Raw genomic sequence first — 15,974 nt, 5'->3', positions numbered from 1 at the left:
CCATTATGGATCCTTTCTAGGCACTAATTCTGTTTGGGACATTTACCTATGTGACTTATTATCTGCAATTCGGCATTGATTCTCCTGCGGAGGCATTTGCCGTGTTTCCAAATGGCACTGGTGCAGAATAAAGCAATATTGGAGCAGGTTTTCCATATGGCACTGGAGCAGAATAAGACAATACTGAAGCAGGTTTTCCATATGGCACTGGAGCAGAATGAGGCAAAACTGGAGCAGGTTTTCCATATGGCACTGGAGCAGAATGAGACAATATTGGAGCAGGTTTTCCAGACAGCACTGGAGCAGAATGAGGCAATATTGGAGCAGGTTTTCCATATAACACTGGAGCAGAATGAGACAATACTGAAGCAGGTTTTCCATATGGCACTGGAGCAGAATAAGGCAATACTGGAGCAGGTTTTCCATATGGCACTGGAGCAGAATGAGACAATTTTGGAGCAGGTTTTCCAGACAGCACTGGATAATATGAAGCAACAACAGATCAGAATTTTCAAATAGCACTGGAGCAGAATGAATCATAACTGGAGCAGGTTTTCCAGATAGCACTAGAGCAGATACTGAACCAGGAGTTTAGAGAGCACCAGCTGAAGCACATGAATCGGGCCCAGATGGCGCTGAGGATCAGGTTTAATAAGATAGTGACAGGTACAGTCCATGGACCTTATTCTGGTTGACGTGTATCGATGCAAAGTTTGCAGCGCTGGGGGTCTTTTTTAAGCCCGCCCGCCGCTCACACAGACCGCCACCCCCCTTTGCAGGGAAAGTTCACCCGCATGTCTGTGAATGGATGTTTTGCATAAACATCCATTTGTAGCCTATGGGGTGACACCCACATGGGGGCGTGTCACCCAGAATAACCTCCCATAGTTGCTGAATCAGCTGATTAAACAGAAACAAAGAATGTGACCGCAGATAAGAAGCATTTGTCCCATCTAGTCTGCCCTTTATTATCTCTATTGTTACCTCAAACCATATCAGATCCTTATATCATTGTAAAGGCCCCCATACACTAGCCGATTTTGGTCAGATTTCGGCCAGATCAGTCGGATCTGGCCGAAATCGGACCAAAATCGGCTAGTTTTGATGTCCCCTCAGATCCGATGCGCGGTCCCGTGCGCATCGGATCTGCGTCGGGTGGTCGGTCCTGCTGCACGTCCGACCACCCGACTTGGGACCTAGTGGGGCGGTGCGGCGGTGGAGGGAGCAGGGGGGGCTGGGGACGCTGCGAGGGACACAGGCGGCATAGAGCCGGGCGGGGGGAGCCGGGAGCTGTCAGCACTGAATAAAAAAAAAAAAGCCCATACAATGAATGGGCGGCCTGTGATTGGCTGAGCGCTCTCTCAGCCAGTCAGCAATTGGCTGAGAGAGCGCTCAGCCAATCACAGGATGCCCATTCATTGTATACAGTAGGCTTTTTTTTCTAGCACTGACAGCTCCCGGCTCCCTCTGCCCGGCTCTATGCCGCCTGTGTCCCCCGCAGCGTCTGTGTGCCCCACAGCGTCTGTGTCCCCACAGCATCCCCAGCCCCCCTGCTCCCACCAGCAGCCCCCCCCCCCCCCCCCCTGCTCCCCGGGTTTTTTACATGTGATAAATCGAGACGATTTATCACATGTAAAAAATGGCACATCAAGTGCCAATCTAATCAAGCTCCCCCGGGGAGCAGCCGGGGAAGCTCAGGGGGAAGTCGGGGGCCTAAGGACAAGTCGCCCTAGTGTTTGGGGGCCTTAAGGATGGCTATCCCAAGCATGTTCTACTGTCTCAGCCTCTACCACCTCAGATGGGAGGCTGTTCCACTTGTCCACTACCCTTTCTGTGAGGCAATGTGAGCACGTACGCTGCTGTCTGTCTGAAAAACCCCATGTCGACATTTTGACTGTCGACCTACACAATGTCGAACTAATGACCTGTCGAACTAACGACCTGTTGAACTAATGACCTTTCCACCTAGAACCATGTTGACCGTTTCCCATGTTGACCTAGACCCATGTCGAGCTTTTCCCATGTCGACCTAATGGTGTCGACCTAATGACTGTCTACATAGTGCTGTAGACCAAATGATCCCAACCCCTGAAAAAGAGGGTATTACCCATGCACAACAGTACCTGCCAGTATACCACAGCTGGCCCCAGAATATTCCGATATATATTCACATTTTCACCTTGAACAAAAGAACCATTAAGAGAAAAAACAACAACTTTTTTTCAGTTTGCAGCAATACTACCCCCCCCCCCATAGTTTCCAGTCCTGTTCCATAGTTGTAGACAGCACTTTACAATTAATGTCATAGCATTCGCCAATAATGTTATTTTCCTCTCTGAAAGCGATCTGTCATTGCTGACGTGGCCTCCTGGCCTAACGCTGAGGTTTCTACTAACAAACCAAGACTCCCGCCTCGCTCCTCTCCTCAGCCTCCTCAGTCTCAATGCCTCCAACCACTTACGACACTTATTACATTCCTGCGCCGTCTGTAACGCTGATTATTGTAGAAACATTGTCCCATCTCTGAATGCTTAATGTGGATAAGCTCAAATAATGGGGAGAAAATGTGTAGAAATATGCGGAATCTCTTCAGGTCCAGTAATCCGCATTCCTGCTTCCACTGTGCAGCCGCCGTCAGACTCGTTTGTATCGCTAGAGGAATATATTTCAATACTTTTATACTTTGTACAGCTGCGACAGTTTCCACCCCATGTATTGATTGGCCCGCAGGCCAGTCCGTCAAAGTACATGGATGACCATTGATAGGTAAAACATCGATGGTCATAGTTATCCATTGCATAGTATGCTACCATTGGCAACCATCAATGGCAATGATGGAACCCCTAGTATGGGTCATAGGGTCGACTGGCAAAAGATTGACACATGAAAAAGTTCAAAATGTATTAGGTCCACAAAAGTTGTCGCAAACAATAGATCGACATGGAAAAGATCAACATGAAAAATGACGACATGACTTCCAGTGTTGACCTTGTGAACATTAACCTTTTGGGGTCGGCACCCCTCAAAATCAGATTATTATTATTATTATTATTCCCATTTCTTTATATAGTGCACAAATTCCGCACACTATGACCATTACCATCAGCCCCTGCCCCAGTGGATCTCTGCCACTATCTTTCTGTGACAACCATCGCGGTTACGTTATCGCTACAGAACATGAGACTACGTCCTGCAGACGGCCAAGTGCCGGCGGAGATACAGAGTTTGATGCAACAGGGTTTTCAGAAGGTGAAGCTCTCGTCAAGATTGGTTCTGGTACCAACGTAAAGGGTTTTGTGACACTATTTTAATACAATATATAGGTATTGTACACTTCATATATGAAGCACAGAGACTGGGGGAGGGTATGTCATACAGTATCTAGAAGAGAGATAAAGTGGAGATAAAGAGATAGTGTACTCGATCTCTCTATCTCTCTATCATCTCATCTTCTTCTTCTTGGAAGCAGAGACATCATACAGTAAGGGGGTAATTTTGGTTCACTCCTTCTGACAAATTCCTTCTTAGATGTGCACTGCAGGGGGGCAGATGTTACTTGTGCAGAGAGAATTAGATTTGGGCCGGGTTTTACTTCAAAGTGAGATCTATACTGCAGTGTAAAAATAAAGCAGCCAGTATTTTCCCTGCACAGAAACCAAATAACTCACCCAAATCTAATTCTCTCTGCACATTTCACATCTGCCCCACCTGCAGTGCACATGGTTTTGTCCATCTAAGAAGGAATTTGTCAGAAGGAGTTAACCAATATAACCCCCTAAATCCCAGGATTGAACCCTGTTACCAGTGCTGTTAAGCTGTCCAGGAATTTACTTTGGAAAACTTGGCACATTTCACAATGTTCCCCCAATTTTCCCAAAGGGCAATGCTGACAGCTCAGCAACCAATTGTAATGATTCCTTGCAAATTTATAGGCTTCATACAAACGATGACTGGTCTTCCCGTAAATTGTTGTCTTCGATGACTCGACCATCAGATATCAATCCTCTTAACATTCCGTCTTTTTAAACCGGGACCTTTTAGCCCCAGTTTCGACTGAGGCAGTCGATATAAATATCAATACCGGCCGCACTTATCAATATATTCATCGGAAACGATTGAGGATTTTATCGGAGTTTCCGATGTCATTTTCCTCCCAGTAAACCGTCTCATTTCCAACGTGAATGAGAACCCAGATCTATTTATGCCGGATTAATTAGCTGGCTCTCGGAAAGCCGGAGCGCTGTGTTAATGAAGTGGATTAGAGCAGAGTTATGATGTCTTATGAGTACGATGGAATTTCAAGGGATCTATTATCCTCTATAAATTAAAAGTAGCCGGCCTTGTTTGTGGAGCGTCAGCGAGGAGAGGCAACTGTGATAGTGTTATGTTCTTGGCAGGATTTATGCAAGGACAGAACCGGAGTGTAGAGGATAATCAATTCCAGGGGATAAAGATACAGGATTATCATGTGCCTCTCTTATATTATGCAGGTGCAGATTGCCGAAGGTACGGGTGATATTAATGCAGGCTGACAGAACAGGCTGACAATGTACGTGCTCTACAATGAAACTAACACAAAATCAGTCATTTCCCTGTGTAAGGACTTGTTGGTGCAAACGAGGGCTTATTATTGGCTGCGAGTGGGTGAGAGGCTTCATCATAATAAGCCAGAGAATAATTGTGTGCAGAGAACTCAGGGTCCCAGTCGTACGGTCAGGGTGGGGCTGAAGGGCAAACATAAGGTACTGGTATAGATGAGAGACAATGTCTAGGTGGACAGTGACATAAGGTTGACACAAGGTCAATGTAGTTGACCTTGTGGCTGAAGACCTAGACATTGTTGAGCCAGGGACAGGATACCCCTAGGGGCAGGATAATGGGAATGAATACACAGGTAGCTATCCAAGGTAGATTGCCACCAGCGCCCTCTGCTGGATAGCTGTAGTTATAACTATTTGCTATCAATCGTCCACACCCAATCGGGCAGCCAGGTTGAAACTTGGAACATCAGAGGGCGTGGTGCAGCATGAGGGGGCGGGGTATGTGTAATTGACACTATATAGAGGAGGAACAGGGTTTGTGACTGTACGATTGTGTCATCACAGCCCTGCCCCCTAGAGGCAATGGCAAGTATTACTGACATTAGAGGGTTGGGCCATGATGATGGAATTCCTCCAGACCCCCCACATTGGACAGCAGCATTGGGGAGTTGAAGGAGAGATGTGGGGGGCTGCGGGCAATTAGAGGAGAGTGGGAATGTATGCCATGGATCGACCCCTTCCTGGGGATAATCCCCCTGGTACCGGGGATACCTTGGACAGTGTCTCTCATCTGGTGCTTACATACAAAGTCATCAGTCGGAACCTCAGACCTCTGTGCAACCCTATGATTGCTCAGAATGTGAAATACAGGCACAAGCTCACACCCCACCCCCACCCCCTTGTTACACTCCCTACCTGTCAGTCATTTTGCACAGTAGTTCTTTGTCATTACGCTCAGTGCGACTCTGATGCATGCAGTTAACAGAACATTGAGAAGAGTAGTTACTTGTCAATGGGAAGCTTATTCGAGTGAAAGGCTCATTGCAGCTGATGAAGTTGACATTTATGCAACAAAACGTGCCAGAAAAGTCCCCTCCAGAACCTTCTGTGACCAGTGGCTGCATTCGGATCATGAAATTCTCGGCTTGCCCATCTTACATTTATTCCGCCTTCATTCGGTGTCTAGTATCGAATCCGTCACCGTGTAATGGCAAACATCACCCCGGACACCGTGAGAATGGGTATTGGGGGTTATTCAGAGCTGTTTGCTGTTGTGCGAATTTACAAGACAAATAATTATTGAATGACTTTGCATGCGAGCGGATCACAGAGTGCACGTGCGAGGCCAAACAGCGTGAAAATCAGCAGCATTTTTATCACAATCTCCTCACATTTTGACTGACAGGGAGCCGGCGTTTGAGGGTGGTAACCGAGGTGTTTTCAGGGAGGGTCTGTGGCGCCAGCGTCCGCCTCAATCAGCCAGTCTCTGTGGCAGAGTTGTGGAAGGGTCAGAGCTACACACAGACTGCGCTGACTGGGAAATCGTTCCGTGCTAAGAGAGTTGGCGGACAATCAGCGATGCGTTCCCAAGCCGTTCGCAGACTTGCACAGGGCGGGACTTCAGTCTGTCTGGCCAGCGTCTATATACCCGCAGGCCTCTGCAAACTCGCACAGCAGCGATCAGGCCTGAATTAGGCCCAATATCCATTCAGTATCCACTTTCATTATGTTTGTGATTCCAGCTTATATCTTATACATTCTTGTATCACAAAGTAATTTGTATTATTATCGTTGTGGCCTCATGAGCAGCGTTTCCCGATATATTATCCGTTTGTATCAGTTATTAAACGTTGCTGTGAGTCGGTAAATGCGGACGTTCTATCCGCATCTCTGATCATTCATATCCCGTATCACTCATTACTTCGCCCACCATCCAATCAGCTCTTTCCCCTTCAGAAATAAAAGTCAGTTGAAACCGACTTTTATTTCCTTCGGTGTCCGCCGAAAAGGGGGCGGGCGCTGGCGTCTTGTGAAGTTAGTCGCCCAACCACGGTAGACATCAACTCGCCTGCCTTCCCATAGGAACGGGTATGGATCATTGGTTAGACATGAATTAGGTCGACACCACTAGGTCGGCATGCAGGAAGGTCGACATGACTGAAGGTTGACATGAGTTAGGTCATCAGTGTCATTAGGTCTACACAAGCATTAGGTCGACATGGGGAAGGTTGACAGAGATTAGAGGTAGGAGGACAAAGGGACTAAGCCATCATTTTGACCAAGTATTGCAGTATATAAATGCTGTGGTCAGGGGGAGAATGCCACAATCTGGGGGGGGGGCTCAGAATCTAGGAGTGTTGCCCACCCTTCCGGGAGAGTAGACAACTTTGGTGTCAGAGGACAACAGTATGACCCATCAGACACCAGGGTTCTAGCATCTGTAAGTCAGACCACTCCATCAGGGCCGTATAGAGTATCACTGGGCACAGGTACTGTTGGAGGCATGGCCACAATATCTGTACCAGTCAATCAGCCCCTAACTGTCATTTTACAGGCTGATAGTAGCTGCTTGCTTGGTACTATATCTCTTTCCACTTTGTCTCTCTCCAAGCTTTAATCAATCTCTGCCGCAATGAGTAATTCTGTGCTGAAGTGGAGTAGGTAAATTTCATAAATGACATTGACGCACCTTACTTGACCGTATGCGGGTAGGGCAGCATCGGGGTAATATAATCTGTTCCCCTTCTAATCCCGGCAGTCTGGGTAGATACTGATTTAGCAGCGGCCAGGCCTAGAGGCCGCGGAGGATACAAGGGACCTACCTGCAGATATAAGTCAGCCCACTGTCAGATTCAGCAGCATCACACACATACTGAGCGTCACTAAACACCTCTCCCGGTGATAAAATAGGAGACGTTCGCAGATAAAGCAGTTTATATTCCGCCAGCCCATTGCAGCCCCGTCTAATGATACATTTGTGTGACATTAAAAGCCAATGCTGTAACTGATAGCGTCTGCTAATGAAGTTTAGAATGACAGTATTAATCCAGCATGTTATTAATGACTTTACTTCACGTTTGAAATTTTAATTGCTATCGTATTATGAGATGAAGTTTAATGGAGCTTCAGAGAGCATTGCATTAACCCCTTCATTGTTACTGGAAGAAGGGAGGCGGCGATTCTGACAAATTAGTATCAACGATTATCTGGAAGTAGGTTTCCTAAGTGCGGTCTCCGGAGGGTAGAACCTGCAACTCAAATGGCATATCCAATTTGGTTACGCTTCAACCGGCATCTTCGACATTAGTAGCGTGCAAATGGCAAATCCAGAAGCCTAGTAGCTCCATGGAAATAGGGTCTACATCTGAAATCGCAATATCTGTGGTAGATCCATGTTGCATTCAGGGGATACTTAATTTTTGCAGTTACCCCACAAAAAATGGGTGATTTATGGGGACAGGCCACAAATATTTAATATGTCCTTAAGTGAGTGGTTCTCTTTGAAGTACTCGTCCTTTGTTTCTCGTACCACTTCTAAACGATTAATATTGATTATTATTATGCAGGATAACATGACCGTAGGCATATAAAATGTAAGCTTCACAGAAAATAACTCCTACTGCCCTAGAATTCAGCAGTGGTATAACTTCCAGAGACATTGGAGGCAGTGACTGCAGGGCTCCAGTTGTCAGAGGGGCAGCAAGAAAGACTGAGGGGGGTGGGGGGGGGGGGGGGGGGGCGGAACTAGGACAGATCTCTCTCCACTCATTTCATAGAGAATTGGTACAGTCACTGCGGACTCACACGCCCCATTTGCAGCCCTGTCTCGGAATGTGGGATAACAGATCTGTGTTTCTATAGTGATCTACAGCTCCGCTGCTGCGTCTTAAAGTAAGGAAAGCAGAAGTTGTTTTAAAGGAATGCACTCATTTTTATATAATAAAACTTTTAGAGGGGTTATCAAAGCTTGGAAAGAGATAAAATCGTGCAAGATAATGCACACAACCAATCTGCCCCTAACCGTTATAGCTGCTGGGACGTCAGAGCATGTGGCTCAGCGGCTGTGATTAATACAGACATATCCGGGCCTGGAGCTGACATTACACACCCGCCATAACACTCTCAGACACGCTTTTTCCTGGACACTCCCAGCGTTTACATGGACACTCCCACTAAACAGCCGGTTTCCACCCTCCTGCCAATCACCATGTGAATGCCATGTGTTTAGAAAAAGTTGCAGGACTTCATCTCAGGATGTGGGTGGTAATGGGGGCGGGGCCATCCAAACCATTGGGGGACATTTACTAAGGCAAATATGGCTGAAATAGGTGTATTCGTAGGCAGACCTATGGAAATACAACTGCCTACATATACAGTATTTTGGGCAATTACTATGCACAAAATACACCTATTCGTATTCTTATGACACGCGTATTCATAGTCCTAATCAGGAATACAAATGCATACGCCATCAAAACAATACAAGTGGAATGGTGATTCCTAATTCACACACCGGACGTATATTACATAATTAAAGGCCACCACCATGGCCGTAACCAGCCCGGGGCTCAAAGAGCCGGTCCTGGTTTTAGAAATTCAGGAAACAATCCGAGTAGGGGGATCCCTGTAATTTTTAAAACCAGCATCAGGCTCAGGACCCGGTCCGGTTTCCTAATACCCCCTATGTTATGATCCAGCACCAGGCCTACCAGCCAGCAGGGTAATGGCACAGCCGAGGGACACTTATTAAATAAGGTCCCGCGGTCCAACCATTATCCCCCTGACTGGTCCAATGAAGGTGTCCCCCCACCCTCCAGGCTTAACCCTCCCCAAGCTGAAGCCTGGGGTTGTCCCCAATGTCCCAGAGTGGTGGGCACCGGGCTGATAGCGTTTGTGTAAGGGACAATACTAAGGGTGGTGGGGGTGCACGTGACACAAACACACACACACACTCACACTCACTCTCTTACATTACCTGCACATTGTGATCCGCTCACATCGAATCAACAGACGCGGGCGGCTCTCAACCAGTATCTCGCCGGATTTCACCTGACTATCCCGCGAGACTGACACAGCCGCCATTAATGAACAGCGGAGCTGCTGTGGGGATACTGCTCCAGTTGAGTAAGCAGTGTGTTTGGGCCCCTAATGTGTGGGGACCCTGGGACACCTGTCACCCATCCCTTAATTCGGCCTTACATTATGTGGTGCCATGTGTATAAAGGAGAACAGCAATAATAATTCTACAGAACAAACACCTCTACAGCAGCTGCTTATCACAGGCTGCATCCGGCACCATCACTAGAAGCTATGGCAGGAGAGGGTTTTAATACAGATACAAACTAAAAGAACAAGAGGATCAAAGGGTTTTACTGATGTGTAGAATATATATTATGTTCCGCTGCCCTACATTAGCCGTCACCCAGTGGTCCTGGTCCTTCAGTACACGGTACTTCACCACTGTCCCTCACTATTCAAACCACTGGCAGCAATCTCTCTAACTCATACTCCCCCTACTGGATTCCTACAGGTACTACAGGAACCAAGCATTTATCTTATCATTTCACAGCAATAATGAGGGGTATGATTTTATACAGGTCTCTTAGTATCATAGGCATTTCTATATTGCGTGCAGTGTTTGTGGGGGACATGGGCCACACACATTGCACCCTTATATAATGCTCACCCCTCCGAAGTCCTGTGGTGGCATCTCTACACTGCAAACACAAGTCACTCAGAAAATGGCCTCCATGGCTGTTTCCAAGTGATTAGCCGTTGCACAAGAGATATACAGTAATACCAGGAGCAAGGCATGGGCACCATGTTGCTGTAGACCTTCCATAGACTCTTTTATAATAATATTTGCTGCCAGAAAGGAGGAGGCATCCACTCCTGCCCCTGCTTAGTATCATTACACATTGCAGATTACTGATTTTGTGTAGTATTGTTGATAGATATATATATATATATATATATATATATATATATATATATATATATATATATATATATATAGCTATGTGTATTGTAGCCATTTTCAGCGATAGTGTTAGGACCTGCAGAAAAAGTGGGGTCCCTTGAAGGGGGCTGCAGGCTTAAATGCAATGATCAATTCATGAACCAAATCTCCACTATTTATTATCAGTTAATTTAGTGTGTGCAGAGCCCCTACAATGTCTATATATATATATATATATATATATATATATATAATATATACTAGGTGATTCATCGCGCCCTACGGGCGCTCTTCACACCGTCGTAAGGGGCTGCGCCCCCTTAATTTGTGAACATTTGTATATGAGAAATATGGTTAGAATTGTATGAAAGATGGCCTGTATTGCAACTTGAGTTATAGGTGAAATGTGTTAAATAGAGAACATATGATGTGGAAGGGGGTGTGTATTGTTTTGTTTAATTAAAAAGCGGTTACAGAGTAAGATGTACATTGATAGTGTGGAGGGTACAGTGAGATTTGTGGGTGTGGGGGGGGGGGGGCTGTGTGTGCATGTTGTTTAGGTGTGTGTGTGTGTGTGCAATAGTATAGTAGGGTGTTTCTGAGTCAGCGGCTCCCCACTGGCGGAGGTCACGACACAGGAAAACAGGAGGCTGGGTAGTGATAGGGGTGTGTGGGAATAAGGGGGACTAAAGAGGAGGGTGGGAGATACTGTGTAGCTTCTGCCAGTGGGTGAGGGTCCAGCGTGGCAGTACAGGAGTACAGGATGGTGGCCCTGAGTCAGTGTCTCCTCCTACTGGGTGGGAGTTAGGGTGCATGAGAGCAGGAGGCTGGGCTATGAGGCATGATAGGGGCATGTGGGCAAAACAGCATCAGCGACTCCCCAGTGGTGGAAGTTACGGTTCAGGAGAGCAGGAAGCTGGGTAGTGATAGGGGTGTGTGAGTATACGGGGGACTAAAGAGGGGCTTAGGGGTGCCGTGAATTGTGGGAGGGGCGCGGGGGTGCCGTTAATCAAGGGAGGGAGGGGGCGCAGGTGTCGGCGAATCGCGGGAGTGGGCGGGGGGTCCGCAAAGCATGGGAGGGGGCGTGAATTGCGCAAGGGGGGGTTGCGAATCGCGGGAGTGCGCGGGGGGTCCGTGAATTGCGGTAGGAGGGGGCACGGGGCGCGATGAATCACCTAGTTGGTTATATATTCTTGTAGAAGGATGGTAGGATGTTGCTGTCATTCAGAATGCATTTACATAAACAGTAATAGTAGCAGCAAAAGATCTGACTTAAAACACCTACAATAAAACAGAACAGGTGTTATATATTATACAAAGAATTGGTTGATGATGTCTAGGTTGACGCGCACATAGTTCATAGTTGTCACTGGAAAAAAATTGCTACCAGAAAGTTCAACACATGTAAATGTTGACATAAGTGTGGCACTTCATCGGTGTCCATGTCGACACATGAGAATGAATATGAAAACATTCAAAAAAAAGAAAAATAAATCTTCAAAAACTCATGTCAACCTTTTTCATTGTCGACCATAGCCGTGCCAGTGTTTTGCATGTGCCATTTAATCCTGGGGTTGCCGTGAATCACGTGCGGGGGTGGGGGAGGGAGGAGGTGAGGGGTGTCCGCGAATCACGGGAGGAGGGGTCGTGGGTGGATGCCGTGAATTGCGGGAGGATGGGCCGCGGAGGGTGGGTCGCGGGGGTTGCCGCAATGACAGGAGGGGGGTCAGGGGTGGTGAATCGCGGTAGGGGGGGTCGTGGGGGGGCACTGTGAACCGCGGTAGGGGGGGTCGTGGGGGGCACCGTTGGCCCGGGGGTTGGCGCGAATTGCAGGAGGGGGGGGGGTGTCACGGGGTGGGGCCGCGAATCGCGGGAGTCACCGGGGGTGCCGCGAATTGCAGGGGGTGTGCTGCAAATCGCGGGAGGGGGGTCGCGGAGGCTGCCGCGAATCGCCACAAGAAAAAAATCAACACAGAAAGGTCAACACATGTAAATGTTGACATAAGTGTGGCACTTCATTGGTGTCCATGTCGACACATGAGAATGAATATGAAAACATTGAAAAAGTGAAAAATAAATCTTGTCAACCTTTTTCATTGTCGACCATAGCCATGTCAGTGTTTTGCATGTGCCATTTAATCGTGGGGATGCCGTGAATGGGGGGGGGGGGGGGAGGGAGGGAGGTGCATACCCAATATGACCCTCTCCAGGAGGGACACATTGCTCTGTTTCTGGACTTTCTTCTTAATTTATGGATTACCATCACCTGTGCTTAAACACCTTTCTTATCAATTACCCTGTTTAAAACAGGTGATGACAATCATAAATTAAGATGGAAGTCCACAAACAGAGCATTCTGTCCCTCCTGGAGAGGGTCATGTTGGGAGGTATGGAGGTGTGGGGCGCTCACCTGGTGTGTCTGGTGAGTAGCTGTGTCTTTGCTGTGTAACATGGAGAGGCAGAGGGTGTCTGGCACTGTCTGTGTGCTCACTGGGCTGGTTCTCTGTCATGTGAGTCAGAGGCTCCACCCAGGGTTATATCTCCAGACACACTTTGAGTGACAGATGTAGCCAAATATATAAGAGATATATATATATATATATATATTTCAAACAGATATATCAAACAGATGTTCAAGCTGATGGGCGGGTCCAACTCCCAGTCTGTGGGCGGAGCCACATATGTATGTAAACACAAGTCTGTCTTGGGTCTACAGCGTTCCAGGGGTCCCGGAGAAGCACCAAAGCCGACTGGTGAGTATGTTTTCTTTCAGCAGGAACACCACTTGGATTCTACTGGACAAGGGGACCGATTCTTCATGTCAACATAGTGTAGGTGAGTATTGTATGAGTGGGCTATGTGTCTGTGTATTTTTTCACTATTTGTACTGTTGTGGAACTAAAAGTCCCAGTGGGCCCTTTAATGCCCCGCATGCTGTGACTTGTGGTTCTCCAAGTTCCTGCATGCTGTGCAGGCTTGCTGGGGCTTATAGTTTCACAACCATACACAATAGTTTCATAGCTGCCTACCCTCCTGCATTCTGCAGGAGACTCCCTGAAATAGAAGCAATCTCCCTCTCCCCCTCATTAGTCTAGCAATCTCCCTCATGTCACCTAGCCCACATTACACTGTTACATCATAGTTACCTCCCCTCCTGCATTCTGCAGGAGACTCCCTGACATAACAGCAAAATCCCTCTCTCCCTCATTAGTCTAGAAATCTCCCTCATGTCACCTAGCCCCCATTACACTGTTACATCATAGTTACCTCCCGTACTGCATGCTGCAGTAGATTCCCTGACATAGCAGCAATCTCCCTCTCTCCCTCATTAGTCTAGCAATCTCCCTCATGTCACCAAGCCCACATTACACTGTTACATCATAGTTACCTCCCCTCCTGCATTCCGCAGGAGACTCCCGGACATAGCAGCAATCTCCCTCTCTCCCTCATTAGTCTAGCAATCTCCCTCATGTCACCTAGCCCACATTACACTGTTACATCATAGTTGCCTCCCCTCCTGCATTCTGCAGGAGACTCCCTGACATAGCAGCAATCTCCCTCTCTCCCTCATTAGTCCAGCAATCTCCCTCATGTCACATAGCCCACATTACACTGTTACATCATAGTTACCTCCCGTACTGCATTCTGCAGTAGATTCCCTGACATAGCAGCAATCTCCCTCTCTCCCTCATTAGTCTAGCAATCTCCCTCATGTCACCTAGCCCCCATTACACTGTTACATCATAGTTACCTCCCGTACTGCATTCTGCAGTAGATTCCCTGACATAGCAGCAATCTCCCTCTCCCCCTCATTAGTCTAGCAATCTCCCTCATGTCACCTAGCCCACATTACACTGTTACATCATAGTTACCTCCCCTCCTGCATTCTGCAGGAGACTCCCTGACATAACAGCAAAATCCCTCTCTCCCTCATTAGTCTAGAAATCTCCCTCATGTCACCTAGCCCCCATTACACTGTTACATCATAGTTACCTCCCCTCCTGCATTCCGCAGGAGACTCCCGGACATAGCAGCAATCTCCCTCTCTCCCTCATTAGTCTAGCAATCTCCCTCATGTCACCTAGCCCACATTACACTGTTACATCATAGTTGCCTCCCCTCCTGCATTCTGCAGGAGACTCCCTGACATAGCAGCAATCTCCCTCTCTCCCTCATTAGTCCAGCAATCTCCCTCATGTCACCTAGCCCACATTACACTGTTACATCATAGTTACCTCCCCTACTGCATTCTGCAGTAGATTCCCTGACATAGCAGCAATCTCCCTCTCTCCCTCATTAGTCTAGCAATCTCCCTCATGTCACCTAGCCCACATTACACTGTTACACCATAGTTACCTCCCCTCCTGCATTCTGCAGGAGACTCCCTGAAATAGCAGCAATCTCCCTCTCTCCCTCATTAGTCTAGCAATCTCCCTCATGTCACCTAGCCCACATTACACTGTTACATCATAGTTACCTCCCCCCCTGCATTCTGCAGGAGACTCTCTGACATAGCAGCAATCTCCCTCTCTCCCTCATTAGTCTAGCAATCTCCCTCATGTCACCTAGCCCACATTACACTGTTAAATTTTTGGGAAAAAAAGGAATGAGAGACAGATACATTTACATTGAATCATCAGCACCATTTCCCAGCACTGTAGCAAGTATAGTATCTCTTAGTAACTGCTTTGGGGCTCATCTACATTTGGATACAAGTCATTATAAAAGATTCCTCTCAGATGTAGCAGTACACACCCACGCTTCTAGGTGCCACGTTCACAATCTCTTTCCGCATTCTCTCCATATATGGAATTAGACACGCCCTTTGGGTGGAACATGACACGCCCCCTCAATGGGTCGCTGCGCAAAATTCTACTACCAACTTTAATCTCCTTGAAACTAGTTTTCAAAAGTAGACAAGTATGATAGTTTATTCTACTTGTACACATTTAATCAGCCCGGTGGCCACCGGGGACAGCCCCGGGCTTCAGCATCGGCAGGAAAATGCTGGAGGGGGGGGGGCCTTCATTGAGGGGGGTCCCCACTTCCCCAGGATCCCTATCCATGCTGACTGGTCAGGGGATTAATGCTTTGGCCGGGGGGACTTGTATAAAAAGTCTCCCCCTGGCTGCGGCATTACCCTGCTGGCTGGTTGGGTCTGGTGCTGATTCTTGAAATACAGACCCCTACTCATTTTGTCCCCTGTATTTTGGGAACCAGGACCGGCACTTGAGCGTGGTGCTGGTTTTATCAAATCCGGGGGACCCCATGTCGGTTTGCCCTGTGATTTTATGAAATTTGGACCGGATCTTTGAGCCCGGGGCACGTTATGCTAAGGACGGGGGACCCCAGGCTATTTATTTTTCATTTTTTTGGACAGAACCATGCACAGGTCACACTGATCTGTGCATGGTTCTGTCAAAATCGCCCATCACAACCCCGTCTGTTTGTGTGGCGAATTTTAGTTACGTTTT

The sequence above is a fragment of the Crinia signifera genome, chromosome 6 (assembly GCF_055691185.1).
Source record: "Crinia signifera chromosome 6, ASM5569118v1, whole genome shotgun sequence".
NCBI lineage: Eukaryota > Metazoa > Chordata > Amphibia > Anura > Myobatrachidae > Crinia > Crinia signifera.
The sequence above is the reverse complement of the archived record's forward strand: the minus strand, read 5'-3'. Positions refer to the sequence as shown.